The following is an 8808-nucleotide window of genomic DNA, read 5'->3' on the forward strand; positions in this document are numbered from 1 at the left end:
AGTTATGATGGTGGCAGGTTTCCTTTTTATATTAAATACCAGACAGATACCTGAGACATGTATTGTGTGAAGAACCGGGAAAATAACCATAGCTTTGATCTGTTTCTGCTGCTTTGTTAGCCAACCTGGGCAGGTGTTGGAGAGAGATGCTGGAAAATACTTGTGAATGAAAATTTTAAATAGGTCCTTGACGTTGAGACATAAAAATGTGAAAATTGTGCCTGTCACAGAGCCTGGAATGGAGCTGGTCTTCCTGTAATCCAGATTTCCCACCAATCAGCACTTCACACTTCAGAATCTGTTGTTGTTGTTATTGTTAATCTTCTGGATTCTCTCACTCAAATAAAACCTAAGTTGAAGGTGAGTTGTAAATGGATACAAGGGACTATGGCAGCAAATAGTCTATCGATGAATCATCCCCCAGTGGTTAATAAATATAAATAAAACATGTTTTTATAGATATACATGTCAACGTACAATATTCTTTTTTTTTACTTTGCTAATCAGTGTATTGTATTCAATACCCAACATTTGGTCTGTCCTTGTCTCTATAGAAATGTTACCTACATATATGCATTAGCTGAGTTATTCTAGAACACGAGGATCATTTTTAACAAGTGTTACTCCAAGTGCCGTACTTGGAAGAATCTTCTTGGGAAAGTTCTCTATTTCTGAATTTTAAATAACAATTGCAGACCAAAATCTTTTATAATCATGGTTCTGTATTTTTCTGTATTCAGCCATCTTACCCACACCTGACAGTGGAAATAATTGTCTAAACCACCACACCATAGAGCTGAAGAGCAGGATCTCAGGTGTTCGAATAAGGACCAGATCCCAGTCTGGCGAGAATCTGACTGGAACAGATACTTATGGCTGGATTCCTATTTCTGCCTTCATCCTGGAGTCTAGCCTTGCCAGGGCCAGAACAGGAGCCAGAGGCAAGTGCTCAACTGTATTCTCCCTGGCTCCAGCCCTTACCAGAGTAAGACTTGATGAGGAGCTGTTGGAGGGAACCAAAGGCAATGAACTTCTGCAGGAAAAACTAGACGGTAGACAGGAATGATAGATGGTCACACTTACCCAGAGACATTTGGGAGGCCAGATGAGTTAGAGCAGGCAGGAAAGCCTCTCCCTCTCATCCATTCCCCATATTGAGGATTCTGACCTTGAAGTAGCAGAGAGGAGAATTAGATGCTTATCTTTCTCTATGAAACTCTTTTTTCAAAGCACATCAAATTACAATGTCAAAAAGGATTCCAACTAGATATTCATTATTCTTATGTCATCAGGGCAGAATATAACCCGATTCGTAGTGGCCTATAAAATCTTGTGTACAAGTGATTCCGTGTTTTGATTTTGGCCACAAGCAAGCAAAGGTTTTTGTTTATTTATTTTTCTTCATTCTTAAAGGAACGTTTACCTATTAAAAATGACTTCCTTGCGTTCTAGCCTTTCTTTCATCCCTCTGGATTCTCCAGAAACACTGCATTTTTCCCATCAATACTTCATCTGTTCAGGTACACAGCTAGGATTTTCAACAGTACGAGAGAACCTCAGATCAGTTGAGGTATATCATAATATAGTTTATATTGTTCCGTCCATGGGCCCATGTAATTTATAATCCAAACTGGGAGGCTCTGGGAGTGAATGGAGTATTTATACTGGGAGAATGAGTATAAAATTGGGACTGTTGTGGACAGACTGAAGCATATGATCACCCTGTGAAGAATAGAGTCTTCTAACTGATTCTCTCTACTTACCTTCAGTCTTCACTTCTGTTCTCTGGATAAGGAGTTGCTTTCCTATTAGGAGATTTAATGCCACTTTATTTGGCGGCTGTACCTTACTCATCCTGCATCCCCCTGAAGTTGCTTTGGGAGATGTCATCCTCTTTCTGTCTTCCCCTTGATGATTTTAATGATTTCTAAGGCATATCATATAAACAACTATGTGCTCTTCCTGCATGTAGGGCCAGTACTATCTAAAGAAAAACAGAAGATTAGGGGCACCTGGGTGGCTCAGTTGGTTGAGCATTCGACTCTTGATTTCAGGTCAGGTCATGATCTTGCAGTTCATGAGATCAAGTCCTGCGTCAGGCTCTATGCTGACAGCATGGGATTCTCTCTCTCCTTTTCCTACTACCCCTCCCCTGCTCATTCTCTCTCTCTCTTTCATCTCTCTCTCAAAATAAATAAATCAACTTAGGGAAAAAAAGAAAAAGATCAGATTATTTTCCTTTCTTCTGACAGACTACTTGGTGTATACTAGACAGCCAACTGTTGGTTCTCTGTACTGAAGTATGCTTAGCTCCTGATAGCAGGATCAAGATAATTAACAGCATATAAATGGCCCTTGGACTACTTTCATGGGGTCAGTGTCCACAGATGTTAGAAAAGGACACCTTAATAGAATGACAACTTCATCACATTGGTTTGTGCTCCATGATGCCAGCTGACTTCTATGTCCTCTGTGGTGAATTCCTTTTACTATTTGGCAATCTTGAAGAATCACTGTTATCTCTCTTGCTTCATGCACTTCCTTCAGCATTGTGATGTGGAAAATAAAATTGTGCCACTTCAAAGTTTATTAATTTTTTGAAGTAACAATTACCTGAAGTCTACAAGTATTATTTCAACTGATGAGGAGCATTCTGGCAGAGATTTGCATTAAACAAGTTCTTAAATTTCTTGCCATTACACTTTGATTTATTTTGTTATTAAAACTTTATCAATGGGGTGCCTGGGTGGCTCAGCTGCTTGAGCGTCTGACTTTGGCTCAGGTCATGATCTCGCAGTTTGTGAGTTCCAGCCCCGCATTGGGCTCTGTGCTGACAGCTCACAGCCTGGAGTCTGCTTCAGATTCTGTGTCTCCCTCTCTCTCTCTGCCCCTCTTCCACTTGCTCTCTCTCAAAAATAAATAAACATTAAAAAAAATTTTTTTAACTTTATCAGTTATCTCTAGCTCTGGGCTACTGTTAGTTGACTGACTTTGGATGAGTTGTAATCTTTCTGGGTCAATTTTCTACACTAAAAATGAAACGGCTGGATTTTTAGCTTTTCTTACACTGCATTCCACAGAATTTTAGTTCTTTATTATATATTTTTCAAAATGTTTATTTATTTATTTATTTACTTAGAGAGAGCACACTAGAGTGGGAGGGGCAGAGAGAGAGGAAGAGATGGAATCCCAAGCAGACTTCACGCTCTCAGCTTAGAGCCTGACATAGGGATTCATCTCACAAACCATGAGATCATGACCTGAGCCGAGATCAAGAGTTCAACATTTAATCTGCTGAGCCACCCAAGTGCCCCATTTATTATATTAATTATAGACATACACAAAGTTTTTATGGAAAATACCTAGTTTCACAAAAGTAACTAGACGTCTTTAACATAAGACTTGAGATACATTAATAGGCAGATGTGTCTTATTAAACCACAAGACTCAACTTTAAGTTTATATGATTAATTTATGAACTTCAACAATAAAGCAATCAAGAAGTTAAATTTGCAAGACTGGACACACTAGCTCTGAAATAACACGTTAAATTTCCATCAAACATTCTGTGGTCTTAAACTGACAGTATGGTTCTGGATCATTGACGCATGGTCAAGCAAACAAAGTAACACACTGCTCACAGTGGGATTCGAGGCAATCTCTGGCCTGCATCAAATTTCCCAGTTGCCAATTGATTGTGTACCCTTCAGATGTCATAATATTAAGGTCAAATAACTCATATGTTTCCTGTTTCTATTTTTTAATTGAAATATGACCATAAAACATTGTTAATTTGTAAAGATGTGCACAAATTTAGTGCATGCGTGCATACACACACACACATACACACACAAAGAAAACAAAGTGCCAAGTTGAAATTGAATATCAGATAAAAAAACAAATAATCTTTTGAGATAAGTACGTAACAAATACTGCATGGGATAAACTTATACTACGAAAGCATTTGTTTCTTAAAGGAACACTTATTGTTTTGTTCCCAATTAAACTTCCTTACTCTGGAAACAGCAGCACTTCTTTTCTTCCCTCTTCTCTGTATTGCAGCATTTGAGGTTCAGTGTGGCTTTATGTTCCTACTGGACCTTTTCTCTAACCATGTTTGTTTGGTCAAGGAATGCACAAGTGACCCAATTAGCATTCTGCTCTCAGATAATCTTGAATTGGAGCTGGAACAAGAACATGAATTCTTCTTGGTAGCAGAGCCAAGAGATGTGAATCTAGTGAGCAACAGGTAGCCATATGACCCATCATCTGGAAGTCGCCTATCTGCAGTGAGAAAGCAATAAAGCCAACATTCTGAGAGAACCAAAATGAAAAAAAAAAAAAAAAGCAAGATGAGTCCTTGTTGCTTTCAAATTCCTGGACCCAAGTTTTTCAAGGCTGAACTGTACTCATGTTTTTCCTGTGGCTTGGTGTTTAACACTTCCTATGATTTAGTGAGATTTTAAAAACCCCTCCTTTTGCTTGACCTAATTCAAGTTGTGTTTTGTTTTTTCCAATAAAGTGTCATGAGTTATAAAATCTCAATGGGACATTTTTAGGATGATTAAACAAAAATTCATTTTCTCAGAAGGACTAAATAAATATTAATTACTCACCCTGTTTTAGGGTCCAACTATTGCATGATTGAGATATGGCACACCTACATCACCTAACTTATTTGGCTATAGAGTCATTATTCAGAGTGGATCATAGGGCTTGCCTACTAAATACATCTAATATTTGGCCACATGATCTGACATATTCCAAGCAACTCTAAAGTTCTATGACTTTGCAACATTTCAACAATTTATCAAACTCAGTTTGGTAGTTATTTATTATAAAATGTGATAAAAATTTGAAATTATGAAATATATCCTTGAGAAAATTATACTTCTTAATTGTATAATATCTCCTGTTTAATTTCTATTTTGAAAATCAAACACAACTTCACAATAGCTATTCATGATCATAAAATATATGTAAAATCAGTATTCTTAGAATTTTCCATTACATACTTCAATTTTAAATTTCTAAATAAAATTTCACTAAGTATTTGCTATATCTGATGCCAAACACAGAATGTCAGAGTTGGTTCTAAAAAAAAATCTCTATAATATCCCCAACAAATTTTCAATGATTAATTTAACACACATTTATCTAATATAATTCCAGATAGTGTGCTGATAATATTCTACCAAAAACAAGACAGAGAGATTCTCTGCTCTCATGGACATGAAAATCTAGCTTCTAGCACTATTTCCTCATGATTTTTCCTTATTGGTGTTTGTTTTGTACTTAGGACAACGTGGCGTAAGTTTACCCATGTATTTACTTAATAGCATGTAAGAAAGTAAAGATTATCATGTCAACCCCAAGACTGTGGTACCTTCCATAAGCATGACTTGATGTCCAGACATCTTTACCATATTGTTTGCTTTCCCCTGAATGCACTCAGTGTGGCAAGATCTGGAAGCAATGCTACATGAGTAGAAAGAACACATTTGAGAGATACTGTCTATTGTTCTTGACACTGCATTTCTGTCATACTAAAGGGTTAATAAGTATTACAGTTAGTGATAATAGAACTCTGACCTCTCTGAGATGAATATTCAAAGCACCAAAGAGCAGTGCAGAAAGCAGTGTGCCATAACAGAAGGAGGTCTCTGTCACAAGCCCAGAGATCTGGATGGCATCCCTTACTCCAGTATTCATCATGGCATGACCTCAATGTTCAGAGAAATATCTGATGGCATCTAGGGTCCTCTAGGAAATTAAAGGTTATGTCCACAAAATTCCACTCTCCTAATGCTTCACACCTTTCACATAAAGCTAGTTAAAAGTTTTTTTTTTAATGACATATTGTTTTCGTAACTGATATGTTATCATGTGATAGCCAGTAACAAGCATAATTATTCATTTTACTGAACTGCTTCGATAGCAGACAAGGTATGATTATGAGCATTTTCTAACAGGGTCCCATATTTCTCAGTTTCATTCTTAATTCTTAGTTTGGTGGAAGCAAAAATGTAAATTAGTCTATACTAGAAACAATGTTGTCTCTTATACTGGATTGGACCACTGAGAAAACATGATGTATGCTTTATTTCTGAATGAGAGTTAAAAAACTCAGAAGGGTCAGCAGCCCATAACATAAATTGAAATTGATATGGAGAATTTGATTCTTGCATGATGTGAGTCTTCTCTTGTTGTTGCAGCTCTATCATCTCTCATTCCCCTCTATTGGGCAAGATAAAAAATATCCCAGGACCTTGTGAACCTTCACCATCAGGAAGGTTTGGATAAGCAACAAGAATGTGAACATTTATGAAAATTACTAGAGACTACATCAGCTTAATTAATTCATCATATATCATTATTAATTAATTTTAAAAAATATGTGTTGCTACGTTTTTACTTACCTGAAGTCTTTGAAGTATTTTGTAAGTAGGGGTGCTAACAGAGAGGATATTTAGAGGCAGAGAGAAGCTCCTTAGAGTAGGCATCTCAAATGTAGAGCCAGTTTGGGCATGAACCTCCCATGCCCTTTTAACCATGCCCTTCCTGTGAAAGAGCCAACAAGGAGTGTCAGGCTTTCCAAAGACCTTTCTTCCTATGTTTATTTACTTACACTTGCATCAATAAAGGATGGACAAGAGGTGGCAAAAGAAGTGAAAGCCAATCAAATCATGCTGGATAAATTGTTAACAGACCTGGAATAAGATTAGCCAAGAAACATTTAGCTAAAATAAGGTTTTTGGGGGGGGGGGGGAATCTGTGGATTTCATTTAGATTGTGTTTACATGACAACAAAGCATCTGGTCAATTTAGTGGAAAGTAGGCAAATTGTTTATGCAGTTGTGCAGACAAAACCACCAGTTGATCCAATGATTGCATTTTCAAAGTTATGGATTCTGGTTTTCATATACACTGCCTTGCCATAATCACGGATATTTAATAATCACATAAATTAAAACTTTTCTTCTCTTTTGCAGATTAACAGTTTACTAATGCCTGAATCTTCTAATATTTTCTTGGTTTATAAGATTGTTGCCTTTGTGTGTGTGTGTGTGTGTGTGTGTGTGTACGTGTGTGTGTGTGGTTGGAGTGCTGGAAATAGTGAATGTTAACCTTACTCAGTTAGACTATTGAAGAATATCTTAAAAGAGTTTCTTCCTGACTGCTTTTTTAGTGCATTTAAAAAAATTACTCTTTAGGGCACCTGGGTGGCTCAGTTGGTTCAGCATCTGACTTCAGCTCAGGTCATGATCTAACAGTCCATGGGTTTGAGCCCTGAATCGGGCTCTGCGCCGACAGCTCAGCCTGGAGGCTGTTTCGGATTCTGTGTCTCCCTCTCTCTGTGCCTCCGTCGCTTGTGCTGTCTCTCTCAAAATAAATAAACATTAAAAAAATAATAAATAAAAAATAGAAAAATAAAAAAATCACTACTTAAAACAGGAATGTTCACATTATAACAAATATTAAATTATTGTTATTTAGAAATTCTCAAAAATTTAAGTCATTGCGTATTAATATTTAAAGTAAGAAGCATTGCTATAATGTTAATTAATATTGAAACCAAAACCATATTCTTGAATATGTTAAACCTATCGTCTACTATTATTCAGAAATTTTCCAAAAATCTGAGAGGTTTGCTCATTAATATTAAAACCAGATAATCTGGTATCAACAACAATAAAGAAAAATCAGAACCAAAGTGTGTTCTTGACTTTGGCAATGCTACTTGTTCATATGGCAAAGAAATTTGTGCTCCTGGATCAAGAAGATGCCAAATTTGCTTAGAGAAAGACTCCTTATTAATGCCAGTTGGCTATTTAGGATACTGGATTTTGTCTACTCTACAGGACATACTTCACTATGTCTAACAAACTTTGCTCATTCCTTTCAGATTTCCAAGACATCAGTCATTACACTACAAGGCATATATTCTTATTACTGTTATTTTTATAATAGCTTACACATATATATATCATTCCTTACAGTTTAAAAGGGAGTCACTATTCATTATTACATCTTATTGACTAGTAATATTACTATTCCGCCTACAGTATGAAAATTAACATTCAAGATTATTTTCTCAAGATATGCTCGCTAGTGGCTGGGTTGAGCCATAAATTCAAGACTTTAAAGCAAAATTCTTAGGATCTTCCCATAAACCACAACTGAAAGATTAATAAGAAAAACAAAACACAAAGCTGCTTCAGATCAAAAGAGTATTTTCCTTTAAAATAATTTAAAAACAATATTACATTTATTATTACAATTGATGCCCCTGCCATATAGGTAAGAGCTACTTTAACAGTTTATTATTTAATTGGGAAAGCTGCATTGAAAAGTCCTTATATCACTTGCCCAGGGTAACAAGGTATCAAGTTTGGTCTGGAGTCTATTAGATAAAGTTTCTTTGATGCTTCAGGTTGTTCTGAATGTCTAGATGTATTCAATCCAGTATGGAACCAATAGGCCACATGTGAATACTTAAATTTAAATTAATCAAAATTAAAGAAAGTTGAAGCATTTAATATTGGGTATATTTCAAGTGCCCAATAGCCAGCCATATGTAGCTAATGGCTATTATGTTAGACAACACATATATAAAACTTTTTCATCCTCATTGAACATTCATGGAGTAGCCCTGGACTGGATAATAAGAATCTTTAAATAACTTTGTTTTAATGGAACAAATATCCAAAAATTTATAATAACCACTGATATTACTATTGTTATACCATTATTGGTCAAGCTAACATAAAAATAGAGGGCTGTGCTGTAAAAATATGTTAATAGTTG

The 8808-nt window shown here is 36.1% G+C and overlaps 1 long non-coding RNA gene across 2 annotated transcripts; it reads right to left on the reverse strand.

Moving 5' to 3' along the window:
* Positions 1-3739: 3739 nt before the first annotated feature.
* LOC128773491 (uncharacterized) lies at positions 3740-7973 on the reverse strand. Of its 2 annotated transcripts, none has more exons than XR_008417773.1 (3): positions 7220-7973; positions 6420-6561; positions 3740-4284 (listed from the first exon to the last, which is right to left on the reverse strand). It is a non-coding gene; the product is annotated as an uncharacterized LOC128773491 (long non-coding RNA). The 2 variants fall into 2 exon arrangements; XR_008417774.1 differs by having other exon boundaries at positions 3740-4314.
* Positions 7974-8808: the final 835 nt, after the last annotated feature.

This window comes from Panthera pardus, unplaced genomic scaffold, assembly GCF_024362965.1.
Source record: "Panthera pardus isolate Hobbes unplaced genomic scaffold, ASM2436296v1 HiC_scaffold_25, whole genome shotgun sequence".
NCBI lineage: Eukaryota > Metazoa > Chordata > Mammalia > Carnivora > Felidae > Panthera > Panthera pardus.